Genomic DNA, 16,230 nt, shown 5'->3' on the forward strand with positions numbered 1-16,230 from the left:
GAGCTGGCAGCTGGTGCTGAGTGAAGCGTAATTGAGATGAGTCCAATTGCTGGCCCTTGTGGTTTGGCCTGGGGGAGCAGCCAGGGCAGCCCAGCCCCATGAACCAGACCCACAGCTCAGTTATTTGGGGGTGAAGGCTCAGAGTGAGTTCCCAATGAAGCCACACTCACTTGGGCAAGGAAGACACAAATGTGTGGGGTGTCAATGGATACCAAAAGATTTTCCCAACCCAGTGCAGGGCATGCAAGGACATCTGCAGGGGAACAAGCCAGCTTCTCAGTGTGGGCACAGCCCTTGCAGTGGCAATGCACCAGGTGCTCCTCGTACAGCAGGTCATGGGCTGGCCCTGGATGGGCCCTGAGAGCTTGCCTCATCCCTGCACAGGCTGGAGGTCTCCTCCTATCTGATCTGCAGCCACTGTAGCATTTCCACAAGTGCTCAGCATGGATCCCAACACAGTCAAACACCCATGGGAGCAGACACAACTCCTGTACCAAAAATACTGAAACCAGGCACACACTGTCCACTGCTCTGGGTGGGAAAGATGTCCCCATGTCACAGCCTGAGAGCCTAGTGGTTGCCATCCCACTGAGCACATGGGCAGCTGTAAATGCAGTGCTCAGCAGCATGAAGGGGCCAGGCTGGAGAGGTAATGGCCCTGGTAGTGGCCCTGTAACACCCCACGGCCCCATCTCCAGTTGCTGGAGGTTTGTCCCTCATACTGACCCATATCACCCCACCACCCCATACCGAGATGCTGGAGATGTCAGAGCTGAGCATCCTTTGAAATTAAGGGCACTTCATGCACTGCAAAGCCTCCTGAAGACCTCTCCTGTTCCTAGGATAGCTGGGGGTGTGTGGTTGGTGCAGACAGATAGGCAGACGGATGGCAGGTCTTGCAGTCAGCCTCTCTCAGCAGGAGGGCACTGCCCCTCTCCCTTTCCTGGGCGCCTCTTCTTCACCAGGAAAGGTGTCACAGGGACAGGGTATCTCAGGATGGAGGTTCCCAAAGGACCAGAGGGACTGGGGCTCTCAGCCAAGCCCTGAGTGACAATGGCTCTGTCACAGGAGCACTATACGTGGGGTTTCCTCTATTAACAAAGTCCATTTGAATGGTTTTTAGATCCTTAAACACAATCATAAGGCTTAAATTGGACACACCATTCTCTGAAAGCTGAGTCCTCCTGGTACCTCCTGTTTATATACGAACAATCTAAGTGATTTATTCATCTGCCTAAAGCATGGTTGCTCTTTGGGCATCCATCCATTATCCTTATCTATCTGTCCTAGCTAGGAGCCGAGCAATCCATCTTACCCACCCTAATGAAAGCCAAAAGGCTCCGCGTGCTGCCGCGCTCCAAGAGGGCTCTGCTGGAGCAGACGACGCGGGGCTGGTTTTCAGCAGCGTTAATGCAATTCCATTGACGTCAACCAGAGCCACCTGTTGTCACCCTCCTAGAAAATTAAAGCCTAAGATGGGCAGAACCAAGGTGGGCACTGAAGGGATTTGCAGTTGTCATCAGGACTGTATGTGCCATGAGGCTTGCTGTGGAGCGCGTGGACCTTGTGGCCTCAGTGTGCAACGAGCCCAGTTAACCCAGAGAACTTCTTGATTCTCCTGATTAAATTGCAAAAGGGAACCAGTGGTGTGGTCCTGGGGCATCATCTTCTCATCTGTGATGAAAAGATCACGCTGCTCCTGTGCCACATGGGTAACCAAACAGTGGCAGCTGCACCCTGGCTCCCCACCATCCCTGCCTGGGATGTTGCAGAGGGGCACAGGGGGTGTCTCAGGTAATAGCAGGGTGCTGCCCTCCTGCCTTATGGGGAAGAGAGGTCCAAACTTTGTAGAAAGTGTAGCACCATGAGGATGTTACAACCCTGGAAGTGTTGAAGGCCAGGCTGGACAGGGCTTGGAGCAACTGGGTCTAGAGGAAAGTGTCCCTGCCCACAGCAGGGGTGTTGTAACAAGATGGTCTTTAAAGGTCCCTTCAAAACCTAACCAGTCTGTGATGCTATCATGTTTGGTCATCAGAAATTTGCTCATAAAATGTTTTGTCACCTCCCTTCTCGTCTTTCCTCAGGGACAAACAGCTGTGATAAGCTGAAGCTCCTTTATGCAGCAGGCAGGTGCCCAGCAAGGAGAAGTGGGATTTGTGCTCTCTGTCTGCTGCTGTTCTGGGTTCTGTGGGGACTGTTCAATCCCACAGCCATGGACTGGACAGTGCTGAGACTCAGTCATGCAGGAGACATGGAGGGTCTCCACCCTGCAGAAGACATGGCTCAGGGAGGATAGCACTGGGGCTGTACACCATGTGGTGGGCACCTCTTGGTCAATGGGTTGTGCCACCGCTGCAGAAACTATAAACTAAGAATAATAATTCTAAAATCTTAAACAAACTGCACAACGCACAGTGTCCTTCCAAGGAAACCAGGAAGGGTTTGCAGCTCCCCATCCCAAGAGGGTCCTCTCTCACCAAATTTCACCTCTTCAGGTGAAGCACAGGGTGAGAGTTTTCCCAAGGAAATTCAGGAAGAGTATTTGGCCACAGGCAAACAAAATGGCTTTCCCATGGCTTCTCTGTCAGATAAAACTGACCCAGTTTGGCTGAAATCTTGCACAGAAATTCAGGTAGAGGCAAATCCCTGGGAGACAATTTCTTCCTGAATGTCTGTGTTTTGGCATTGTTCTAAGTAATGGGAAACACAGCCCCATAATGGGAAGTATTGGGCAATCTCAGTAACAAGCAGTGTTATCTGCCCTGTCTACAATAAAACAATTAATTTTCATTAATTTCCCTCTTTGAAGGGGATTTGAAGACTGAGGGGCAGGGGAGAGAGAGGAGACAAAAATAAAAGGAGAAGAAAGCAATGGAATTAGCCAACCACCTCCAGACTTGAATCACTCTAGATCTGTGACAGCACCTGGCAGAGCAAGGAGAGGTGCTAAAGGCTGTGGATGGAAGACCTCTGAGCTCATCTAATAAACAAGGAAAAGGCTCCTGCCACTGCCATCTCTGAGCAGGTTGGCTAGTATAGGTGGAAGTTCCTGAGTCATGGAGGAAAAGCACAGGGTGGTAGGAGTAGGGCACCAGCACTTCCAAAAACCAGTCCTGGAGAGGGAAAATTAGGTGTTTTCACAGTATTTGAGACCATTTTCATCTGTGCAGAGTGGCCAACCAATGCTTGTGTCAGGATTCTCCATTGCATTAGTGAATGTGGTTTGCAGCCTGCCTGAAAGCAGGACACCCACAAATTTTTGTGGAAGTGCTCATTTTGGAAAGATTTACAGCCTGAGGAATTAATGGTTTGGAATGCCTAGAAAAGCTCTAGGTAAGCACCTAAAATTTGGGGAACCAAGGCAGACCCAGATCCTTCAGGCCAGTGCCTACAAGAGGGTACCAGGCAGCACAACTTATTTCCCCACTTCTGCAGCCAACTTGATAGGTTCAAGTGGGGTGAAATGATCCCCCTGACCATGCACCTTCTTCAGTGTCACCATGGTTGGATGGGACACAGGTACTGAGCATCACTGCTGCTGCACTCTGCAGTCTGACCCAGTGAATCACCAAGATGTTTTGAGCCATGTCTGGCTGTCTTCTGGAAATTCCTAGGTAGATTGTGCCAAAAGATCACCCAGGTTTGACAAATTTAAGTTGCTGTAGTGTCAGATGACTCTGTCCACAAGCCAGGTTGATTTCATAGTCACTGTAAGAGCAGGGACAATAACCACATGCTTGGAGAGAAACCCACAAGCCAAAAAGGTGGTTTTGTGCAAAGAAACACCCTTCACCGAGCTTAAGTCAAGCAATGAAATATTCATAGGACACTAAAGCAGTGGGCTCCCTGGCTGCCTCCTTATGGGAATCCAATAATACTGGAGACAGCCTTAATTCAATATTCAAAAAGCCTCTTTCTCTTTCCCTCTCTTTCCATCGCCTCAATGTCTCTTTGGGTTCAGAGATCTTTTGGAAACCTCAGCTTTATATGCTGAATGCATTAGTGGAGAGAAGAAAAAGGGGGGGAAGGAGTGGGAGCATGAAGATGGGGATCACACGCAGGACAGCTGGGGATTTCTGGTCCCCGGGCAGCCTGAGGATGCATGGCTGCAGGATCTGAGCCAGCTCTTCCCAAAAGCACAGCTGCATGGCTTTTTGGGGGCAAGGCCCACACTTGTGCTCAGACATGGCTTGTTAGGAGTCAGCTCTGGTCCAAGAGCTGTGTGACCGTGGTTGTACGGTCCTGTGCTCCCACAGAGAGACTCATTGCTAAACAGGATGTCTGGCCCAGCTGAAGTGGATGTCAGCAGGGCTGAGACCATTTTTGATTCAGCATCTATTCTGCAAAAAGAAGTAACTGAAGAGGGAACCTTTGTCCATCAGCATAGACTGAAAACTGGGATACTTTGGCCCAGGTGCTAACAAGGTTGAAGCCCTGAAGACCCAATGATGTGTCTGCTGTTCACATGGACAGTCAACATCAGTCAGGATGAGGACGTGGATGCTGGCAGGGCTTGACTGAGCCATTTGTGTGCTTCCCTGCCGCTGCTGATGCTACAGCTCTTGAACCCTGACCTGGAAGAGCAATCCTGACATCCTCCCCCTCATTTCAGAAGGAGGCAGAGGTAATGTTTTGGGTGGAATTGCACTGAGCTAACCTCCAGAAGTCAATACTGACATACAGCTACTCCAGGCCAGGAGATGGGCACTGTTTCATGCCGCAACCGGGTGGGAGGGAGATGTAGCTCTACTGGTAAGACCTTTCTTCCAGTGTGGGAAGGGACAATACCCAGGGTTGCAACCAAGGCACCTCCAGCCATTGAGGGTCCAGGGAATTGCTTGCTGCTCCCCCCATACAAAAATAGGGGCAACAAAGGATATGAGCAGTGCGACATGGCTTTCCACACCATCCATGGACACCATGGGTGCTGGATGCTGTAGATGCTGAAGCTTCACACACCTCAGACAAATTCAGGGAAGAAAGTCCCCCATTTGTCATCCATAGCTTTGAATGACAATGCTTTATACATGTTGCAGCAAAGTGAAGATTTAGAAGAGCAACAGCTTTCCAAGCACTTAGCGCAGTATTCCCCCCATTCCCCACCCTGCCCGGAATTCTTTCCCGGAGAGTATTTAAAATCCAATTATTTACTCCACAATGAACTGGTTATTTGGTTTCTTCTGGCATCTCCCAGTCACGAATGCCCTCGAGCAGATCAGTTTCAACCTTTGGAAAACCTTTCTGTTAGCATTTGATCCTATCAAGCTCTTTTTATAGCGACTCTTAAAGCTAAGTGGGAGCCACTAGAAGGTTACCTGCCATGCTGGAGCATGCAGAGAGAAGCCAGATAGCAGAGACCAGGTACAGTCCCCATGCAGGAGGCTCCAGAGCACCAATGATGGTACAAAAAATTCACAAAATTTGTGAGAAATTAACAAAAGACAGGTTCATTCTCATGTGATGAGGTGAGGATGGAGAATTCCATACTGCTCTGAGCTGCTTCCCATCTCCAAGGCAGAGCAGGAGCCCTTTGGGGAAAAGAAAGGTGCTCATCCTGCTGGTACCATCACCCTGGTCTGGGGGCATCCCACAAAAGGAGAGCGTGAGCAGGACGCCTGCAAGTCCTTTCACACCCTCTTCAAGAGCCTGGCACTAGTGAGGCCCCAGCCAAACTCCATCAGGAACCTGACATGCTGTCTCCCCTTACTGTGCTTTCCATGGCAGAAGAGATTTCTTTCTCTTTCTTGTTCTAGCATCTCCAGGCCTGTTTGCTGATCATGCAAACACAGTGCAGACACTCTTTCTACTTACTGTTTTTTTATAGATTCTGGTTGCAGCCACACTTGCAATTATTTTAAGACTTTCTGGCAAAGAACCAGCCCTAGAGATTATTGCTTTGGAGCCCATTTCCCTGGACATTTGCAGAAAGTGCGGGTCTCCTGATGGGATCTTAGGAAGCTTTGTCCCTTGACTCTGCTGATTCTCCAGCTGCATCCAAGCCCTGCCACCCATAACACTTCCTGCCAATGCCTTGGGGCCACCCTCTTGCCTTTGTGACTTCAAGCCAGGTGAAACAGCTGGACTAGATCTCTTAAGGGGAACGGGAACTTTCTGCTTCTGGAACACTTGTCACTGCCTGGTATCACTTGGTCCATGAAGAAGAGCAAAGGAACGGTGCACCTTAAGGAAGATCCCAAAGGGCACTGCTGATTCACTGTCAAACAGGAATTTGATAGTGTCAGGCTCAAACTCTTCTCTGTCTGATGTAGAATCTCAGATACAGCATGGCAAACCACAACCCTAACACAGATGCAGCTTGTAATGCCATAGCATTGTTGTGTGTCTAGGTTGGAGAGGTGAGGCAGGTGTTTTATCCCATGGCAATGTGTCTCTGGAGTAGGTATTTACCTACTCAAAAACTAGTTGATTTGTGGTGAACAGAGATGACAACGCTTGGTTTTCTCCAGGTTTTGAGTCTTACACTCCCAGTTTCAGAGGTCCAAACCAGGCTTTTTCCAGTATATGTGGTATTGTTCCATGATGACTTTTGGTGAACACCAGGATATAGTTGATGGATCTTGCAGACTACACTGAGAACAGAAAGCAGAGGCATGCACTGATGCTTCAGGTGGGAAAGTAAGGTATAAAGAACATCCAAACAAGGTTACATGGGAGATGTGTGACAGAAGAGGGACAGGATAAGGGGTCTACAGTTACATTGATCCATTTCTTCTCAAAGACAGCTTGAAAATCCTGAAGAGCCCTCTTTGCCCAAAGCTCTTGGGCTGCTGATGGGTGAAGGACGAGCTCTGCCCCATGTAGCAATGGGTGCTGGGGCAGCCCCACAATCCCACCTGCTCCCAGCTTCTCCCTTGATGAACCCCCTGAGGAGGTGGGGCCACCCACAGACCCATAAGCCTTCCAAGAAGTCCTTTGCGAGGCATAATGCATCTGATGGATGTTGCCTGTCTGCATGAATCATCTGCCAGTAGGTCACGAATTACTCAGATGTGTCTGTTATCCCGAATTATTCCCTGATTCATGTGGCAGCTTACGCAGGAGTTCCTTGATTAGGCTGATCAATATCGAATGCCCTGGCTTGCTGGCCTGACATTCTCATCCATGTAAGCCTCCAGGCCATAAACCATTCTTATCCAAAATCTTGACCTCATGTTTAATTTTATCACCGTTGACGTTAACGGAGGTTAGTTAGGCTTGAGCACGCACTGGAAGTTAAGCTTTCCTGTACCAGGGCCTCCATGCATTTCCCAGCCCTGATGACCTGAATTCAAGGATGCCTTTTCCCTGGCTTCGACAGGCTTCAGCTTGGCGCACACATAATTCCTGGAATCAGTTCTCCACCACTGATGATGAATCAATCATTTGCTTTCTGAACATGTTCCACAGAATTCCCTCAGCCTTCAACATGCTGGCAGGCTTTCCCACCACAAAATTAGTTGGCTCTACAGCTTTTGGGATAGTGAGCACCCCATGTATGGTTCCTGTCTGGAAGCAAATGGATTTAAACATTTGAACTTTTGTGGGATGATCTTTTTCAGCAAGCCTCAGACTTGGTGTGAGCCAGACTCAATAAAAAAGTGTTGGTGGGCAGAGGGTGGTTGAGGAGAAGGAATGGTGCATAGGGTTGGTGTATTGACATCAGTCAGCCTGATATAGCCTAGAGAGGGCTTTTACAGGTTCAGCAGAGCCCTTGACCTCACCTGAGTGGTTTGATGGAGAATCCCTGTGATGCTTAATTTGAACACGCCACACATATCTGTAAGATTGGTTGGTTTGCTTTGTTGCATAAATCCAGAAAATCATCCAGGCTCCCTCTCTGGTGAGTGAAAAGACAAGCCATGGTTCATTCCAGGAGTTGATTTATCTCAGATATTTGGGACAACTGGCAGAGATGGGTTGGATAACTCTCACATAGCTGCTCATTCAGTCCTTTGGTCATTGAGGGATACTGGACAATAGCTTTTGCTGCCATAACTAGCTTTTGGGTGGCTGAAGCTGGATAAAATGAATCCTACACCTTGGTGCCCACCTGCACCACTGCAGATCTCTCCCACTGTCTGAACATCCCATTCTCCAAGGTCCACTTTCACAGTTATCCCCCACAGTTGCTGCATGAGGAAGGCTGCACCTTCACAGCCAGCAGTGGGAGAGGAAAAGGCAGGGCACCCCAGCTCACAGGGCAAACCTTATTTGGCCTTTCCCATAGAGGATCCTTCTGCCAGGAACAGGGACCTCCCACAATATCTCCTTGTGCTTCACTAATTTTACTGGCAAAAAGCCGTTTCCTCCATTTTTCATAACTCTTTTGCTGCAGTTTAAACAAATCACTTCTCGCCTTTTTCTCAAGAGACAGGTTTTTTTTCCTTTTGGGGTGGTTTTTAATATATTTGGAGTCTGTTTCTACACCCTCTCCTGAGTCTTCTCTGCTCTTGGTAAAGTGCCCCAGCTCCCTGGTCTTCCCATGCTGGCTAGTTTTTCCACACTCACACAGTAAGTTTCCAGTATTTGTGAGGCCACTGGAAACCAGGATTCATCCATCTCCACAAGCTGATTGTCAGCATCCAACAGAAGAGCCCAAAGTCAGATTGAGAGCAGCCTCACAGAGAAGGACTTGGGGATAGCAGTGGGTGATGTGCACTCACAGCCTCCCCTTTGAGGAAAGGCTGAGAGAACTGGGGGTTGGGGTTGCTCAGCCTGACAAACTCCAGGGAGACCTTATTGCAGCTTTTCAATATCTAAAGGAGACTTAAAAGAAAATTGAGACTTTTTACCAGACCATGTCATAATTTGACAAGGGGGAATGGCTTCCAACTGACAGAGGGCAGGTTTGACTAGCTATTAGGAAGAAAATCTTAACTGTGAGGGTGATGAGGCCCTGACACAGGCTGCCCAGAGAAGCTATGAATTTAATGCCCCATCCATGGAAGTGTTCAAGGCCAGGCTGGATGGAGCTTGGAGCAATCCAGTCTAAGGTATCCCTGCCTATGGCAAGGGTTTGGAACTATATGATCTTTAAGGTCCCTTCCAACCTAAACGATTCTGTGATCCTCAGACCATGATTTGGACTTTAGAAATGTGTCCCTGCTTTCCTAAAGACACACAACTCCAAAGCCTGGCAGGGAAGTTCAGTGGGGCAGGGGATCCCCAGCATTTCTGGAAATCACATCACACCAGCTTGAGTGTGAAACAAAAACAGGGCTGGGGGAAACTGAAGTCTGAACATTGGCCCAGTGTGTGGGTGCTTATGTATTGGCATAATAGAGAACACTTTTCCAAAATGGAATAAATCTCTTTTTTGCCAATAAGTTAATTGTTGAACACTGCCTCTCTTCAAATTATTCATGAACAGATGACAACTTTCTCTAATCATTAGTCCTAATTATTTACTCCATCTCTCCTATTAATAACATGCAGGCAGCAGATTGACAGTAAACAGCTCCATGCAATTATTTTGCTTAGTGAAGTTTAAAACAGAAGCAGTGCCAGGTATTTCTGATGGGGCACAGATTGCATGGCACATCCTTTCTTACCCACCACGTGGCTATGAAATCGTGGAACCACATTTCTGGTGTGAATGTCCCCATTTGCAAAAGGAACACGTGCCAAAAAGCTGCTGGTTCCCAGGCTCAAAGGCATTTGTTTGAGTATCATTGAACAATGAACACAAAGAAGGACCAAATAAAATATATTTTACAGAGTTCAATAAATCATCAGCCTCAACTTTTCAGGAAACAGCTTTCTCCCGGTCCAGTGTATCTGTATATTGACAATGAGAGAATTTCCCATCTGAAACTAGGAGTGATTTATTGCAAGGGTACATGCAGAGTATCCAATATTTAATTAACATTATGTCAATTAGCTACATCACATTGGTTTCCTCCATTCACACCATGATCTAAATATAATAGGGCACCTGAGCTGTATTTGCAACCTCTGCCTTTCTTTCCTTGTTACCTGGACAAGGATTCTGGACAACACCACATCATCAGTAAGTTGCTTAAAGGTTTTAAGGGCATATGAGATTGTAGCCCTAGATTTCACCTTTAGCAGGAAATAGAAATAGGAATCTCCTTTATGCACAGAGACCTAAATTTAAAGCCTTAAGAACAGGCAAAAATTGACTGCTCCCAAGCACGCACTCAACCCCTGGAAGCGGCAGCTGCAGCATTAACTAAGGACAAAAATCCCTGCAAGAGGAGATGTATTGACTTCTGATGGGGAGAGCTCCTGTCTTGGTTTTAAATTCACTCAAGATGCAGAGTTTATTCAATTATCAGCTGTCTTTAAACTGGAATGTGGCTTCACTCCAAATATCAGCTGGGCAGGGGAGATGATGACAACCAGGTTAACCCTTTGTTTACCTTCCAGCTAGACTGAGAGTGGGCAGCAGGATGGCACTGAGCAACTTGGCATACATCCACCATGCATCTCCAAGGTTAAAGCTTTTGGCTCGGTCCCTCACACCCAGAAAGGGATTTGACACTAGCTATGCCTAGGAGGACAGGTGGGAAAAAAAATCCATGTGGTGTGGTACCCAATGGGAGGATGCTCTGTTCACAAGCCTCTTTTTGTAAGGAGACCCCATGCAGTACAAAGGACTCTCTGTCTTCAGGGGAGACCCAGGGCTGTAAAAACAAAGAGAGACACCGGGAAAGCGTCTGGTTCATTATTCCCCTCTGAAAACCCCTCCAGCTTTTTAAAGGAAGTCTCTGGCTATGAGGGGGGTGTGGATTAAGACTGAGATTCATTGGAAGAGGCAAAGGGGAGAGCTGGCAAGATTTAAATCCTCCCCAAATGCCTTGGGAAGCATGGAGGGTTTTGGGCTGGCAGCCGGGCCCACATGCCAGCAGATGGGGCTCCTGGCAGAGGTCAGAGCTGCAGCAGTATAGAACACTTTGCTCCTCTAGGATGCATCTGGGGGGCTACACTCCCGTAGAGGTTACGTTAATGCCACTGGTTTTGTGGGGCTGTAGAGCCATAATCACCAGTGGCTGTGGAGAGCAGCAAGAAGCTGGATAGAAAGCAAGCACTAACTGATACAGTTTTTTGAGTGCTGCTCAAAGTCTGTATTCAGCCATAAATACAAATTCTACTGGAGCAGGAAGGTTAAACTCTTTTTGGGATGTTAAAGCCCAGACTTGCTGGTTTCTGGGAATCCATTCTGTGTTGCACTGTGTGGTGGTGAAACAGCAGGCCAGAGGCCTTACAAACTGAACCCTGACTTGAGCTGACAGAAGCTGTGAGAAAGCTGACAGTCCTGCAGCAGTGAAAAACAACTTGTTTTCCTTGAGAATAACTCTAGGACTGTGGAAAACAAGCTGCTTTCCCTGAGAAAGAACTCTAGGACTGTGAAAAACACTAGCCACCTGTATAAACTGTTTTTACACCGTTAGGTAGGAAAATGAAAACAGTATGTCACAAACAACTCTCTCTGCACGTACACACAGGGGGATTGAGTGATCGATCAATACAGGGTAACAACTTGTTACTGAGCAATTGGGGATAGATATGGGATGTTCTTTTAAAACTCTCTATGAAGAGATGTGTGAATAAACCGGGATGTTCTTATTTTTTGCTCCATAAAAAAGTGTGTCCTGCATCTTTCTTTAATGAGACTCACAGTGACACATTGTTCTGACTTGAAGCTCACAGCACCATCCTTGCCTCTTGCTGCTGGCTGGGATGCTCCTATAAAGCAAGATTTGCTCTCGAGGGAATTGGGGAGCAGAGCCTTTCCCGGCAGCAGGCAGAGATGGGAAGCTGCATCTGTCCTCTGTGAGAAGGACGGTAAATGGCCTCTTGCCTTTGTCATTACCTCACAGAGATGAGTCTGGGAAGCAGCAGGCTGCTATAGCCGGGTACGGAGCATCTTCACCTGGGCTGAGTTTGCCCTCTGATGGCAAGCGCTGGTACTGAGAAGAAGCAGCTCTCAAAACCTTGTCTTTCCTACTTCAGCTTATCACCCCGATGCTAAAGCAGCATGAAGGAGTGCTGCTGCCATGAAGGCATCCTCAGCTCCTGGGCTGAAGTTTTTCCCGGTGAGGGCAGCTTCTGCTTGGCTATGACAGCCTAAATTCTGCCCTGCCATACACAGGGCTGGGAGGGACAGGGGTGGCAGAGGCCAACTGAGGCAATGCAGGGAAGCTACAGCAGCTCAAAAGGGGTAACAAGACCACAGAAAGTTTTTCTATGGACTAGTTTTAAAAATAATCAGAAAAACAAAGGAAAATAAACTCCTATGAAGACAGGCTGGGAGAACTGGGAGTGTTCAGCCTGAAGAAGAGAAGACTTCATAAATACCCTAGGGTCTAAAGGGGCTCCAGGAGAACTGGAGAGGGACTTTGGAAAAGAGCCTGGAGTGGCAGGATAAGGGGGAATTTCTTCACACTGACAAAGGGCACGTTTAAATGGGATATTAGGAAGAAATTCTTCCCTATGAGGATGGTGACACACTAGAACAAGTTACCCAGAAAAGCTGTGGTTGCCCCATCCCTGGAAGTGTTCAAGGCCAGGCTGGATGAGGCTTGGAGGAACCTGGTCTAATGACAGTAGTCCCTGCCTATGGCAGGAGCTTAGAACTAGGTAATCTTTAAGGTCCCCTTCAGCGCAAACCATTCTAAGATTCTATGACTTTCTACCAGCCATCTACAGCTTACCACAAACCAACAGCTGACTCTTTGGGTGGGTTCTTGCAGCACCAACCCCTGTCACCTGCCATCCCAGCCTAGCAAAGAGACAGCAGGCAGGGGAAGCAGCCAAGGAGCTGAGGGCTGCCCCATGCAGGGGACAAGCCAGGAGCCCAGGGTAACCCCAGCACTGCAGGGCACTCATCAAAAAGGGTCCAGCCTGAGCACAGCAGGGAGGGCTGGATTCTGGTAACAGGGTCCACCAGCTCTCAGACACAGCAGAGGAATCAGGTCCTAGGCCTATGCAGAGGCAGCAGCAGATGAGGTAGGACTGGAAACCAGCTACCAACAGCAGAGGCACCAGGTCCCACCCACTGAGAGGGTTAGGCATCATCACTCTACATCCTAAGGAGGAGAGAAGTCCTGGGATTACCTTAAATATAGTGCCTGGGCCAATTGCCAGAGGATGTGTGCATGGAGGTCCCAGATGAGGCTGCTCAAGGCAAGCAACACTTCTTGTGCCCACAAGGTCCTGACAGCTGGCATGATGCTGCCTCTCCTGTATTTCTCTGCTGAGAGAAGCTGTGGTTGCTCCAAGCCTGGGAGTGTTCAAGGCTGGATGGAGCTGGGAGCAACCTGGTCTAGTGAGAGGTTTCCCTGCCCATGGAAAGGGTGACTGCATAATCATTAAAGTCTCTTCCAACACAAACCATTCTGTGGTTCTATGAATTTTGCTTTCCATAATGATAAAGGAGGGAGCTTTCAGAGATAGCAGCCCATGCTCATGTTCAAAGACCCAAATGCAGTCTACTAAATAGACTTATTTCATACTGTAAGGGCATGTAACTACATCAATGCCACCATATTTTGTGGGAGAGAAATCAGCCTAGACAGAGATAGATACTAAATCATCTGTATGAAAATGATTATTACAGTTAGACAAGAAGGTAATTAGGTCGTGGTTGTATTTAGACATGGTGTATTAGCTGAGTGGGAGTGACAAGAGGGGCTGAGTTTGGTCAGGCTTGGGGGGTGTCAGTGGGAGCAGGTAAGGAACAGGTGAGCCTTGCTGCTGCACTGCATGAGAACTGGAGAGCTTGGCAGAACTTCAGCATCCCAAGACAGACCTAGGGTTGCACAAACTGAGTCTGGGTCAAGCCTATGTGTGTGAGAAACCATCTCTATCCATGCTTATACTGAGCAGAGGGTTTAGTTAATATCTGCCGAGAAAACCTACTCCTAATATGAGGTCAAACACTCTTGGAGCAAAAGGACGTGCCGTAAGGGAACCTTCACTCTTCCCCTGGACACATCCGTTACAGTGTGGTGTCTAATAATAAGATGATATCATCATTTCTTCCTGTGTAAAGGGAATTCCATAATTTTGAGCAGTGCATCAGGTATTTCTGCTGCTGTAGGCCAGGCTCCTCTGTAGATTTGCTTCAGTGCACACACATTAAAACAGCAGTTCCATGGACATTTCTCTTCAGGTCTCTGTAGAGCCTAGAAACTTTGCAGACAGTATTTCAGTATTATGGAAAAATCACCAAATTATTTTAACCTCATTTATTTCGATCAAATGAAAATTTCTCCTCAGAAAACTAGAATGATGTAATTGATTGCAGTGCAAAGATGACACTTCTACCATATACCTCTTGCTTTTTTTTTTCTTTAAAAGAGCTGACTTTTTAAAATACAGAAATAAATTTAAATATTTTATTTTTGCTGATTCTTGGTTTCTGAAAGGGGTTAAACCATTTTTGCCTGTATCAGCATGGAGCTAGCCTAAGGCTGAGGCATCAAACTTCATCTTGCAAGTAGCAAAGGTGTTGTTATAAAGCATTGAAAAAAATCTTTATTTTAAGAACTCTGTATAATCTTAAATACAGCAGATGTCTCTAAGCATCCTCCCTCCTAGCACTACTTGCTTTTGTACTATTAAGCCAGAAAAGAAATTTAAAAAACAACCAACCAGCTCAGTCCCCCACAGTTCCTGCTCTTCTCATATCCCAAGCAGCCTGAGTTAACCTAAATCGTATATTTTAACAAAATAATCTTTCAGAGTCGAGTTTCAGGTGGTGACCAGACACATACCTGAGTTTCTATATGACCAATTAGTTCCTATCCCTGTATCAAAGCATGGTCACTAAGTGCATCATGCCCCCTCCTCAAGGATCTTCTCTGTGGAGAAGAGTGCTGTGGGCAGGGAGCACTGTGCTGTGTTCCTCCAGCCCCTCGAGATCCCCACATCTCTGTGCCTGACTGCAGGAATTGAAATTCAGAGACGTGTCCTGGTTTCTCCCAGTAAACTGGGGAAGGAGGCACCTAATGGGTAGGAACTAGGTCTCCTGAATGGCTTTGCTGCAGGTTCACTCCAGAAGTTGCTGACAGCCTAATTTTCAGATTTATGAAGCATTAAGAATTCCCATTGACTCTGTAACCAGGTGATGAATCTGTCTACGCTTCATTTTTCTCAGCTATAAAATGGAAGAAATGGCATTTCTATCACCGACTAGCTGAGAGGTTAATGCAATGATTATTAATAAAGTTCCTTAATAACCTCTGGAGCAGCAATTCCCAAGCCAGGGTGGCAGTTCCTAGCAGGGTTTGCTGAGCTCCTGAATGGACTAACGGACCCAGTGGAAATTAGGTGGCAGCAGCAGGCTCAGAAACGGAAGTAGAAGCAATTTTCCTAATGAATCATCAACAATCCGGAGCCTGGAGCCTGGGAGGTGACTGTCATTTCCCCCAGACACACAGCCCATGGATCACTCTGTGTGGAAGAAGTCTCAGCCTCCCTGCCAGATGACCTATGCAGAGTATCCTTAATGATTTCTGTAGCTGTGCTGCCACTGGACTCCATGGTTGCACAAGTGAATGGAGTTGCAGCTGCAAATGTCACAAATTCGAGGGTTATGTTAAGTAGGGTTTATGTACCCAAAAGAGCAGACTCTTACACTGCTATTAAAGTTCATTCATCTATAGACAGTACTTGGCTTCTCCTTCCTTTAATGCCATGGGTAGCGTGTCTTCTCTCTTTGCACAGAATCAGAACTGATACTTTGCTGGGACGTTGTCAGTGACCGGCTTTAGAGGCTAAAAATACAGAAAAGTTATAGCAGATTCCTCCAGTCAGTCTTACAAAATGTACATCTGTCAGAAATACCAGTTTCTTTGTGTAAAATAACCACTAAGGAGTATAGCTGGAGACAGCTTATCCCAAAGAAACTCATTTGTTTGCAGCCTAAGTTTCAGGCCACTTGGGAACAGGTGATGTTTGCTTTCCGTACTTGATCCACACACCTCTGAAGGCTGGCAGATGTATCTCCATTAAGACTAAGTGAGGAAACACAGACAATCCTCTGAAGCAGGACCTCTCAGGAGTGTGCTACATGAGGGTGCAGGTGTCCCCACACCAAGACTTTCCCCTCTGTCCTGAGCCCATCATGAGCTGTGCTCCAATGCAGGGTTCTGGCCTGCAAAGGCCCACTGCTGACTGGAGGAGGCAGAGAAACCTCTCACAGCTGATCTAGCCTGTTTCACTCTTGTACCCTCGCCACTGAGAGTAATCACAGTGTTGTTG

Source organism: Anomalospiza imberbis, chromosome 9 (assembly GCF_031753505.1).
Source record: "Anomalospiza imberbis isolate Cuckoo-Finch-1a 21T00152 chromosome 9, ASM3175350v1, whole genome shotgun sequence".
Taxonomy (NCBI): Eukaryota; Metazoa; Chordata; class Aves; order Passeriformes; family Viduidae; genus Anomalospiza; species Anomalospiza imberbis.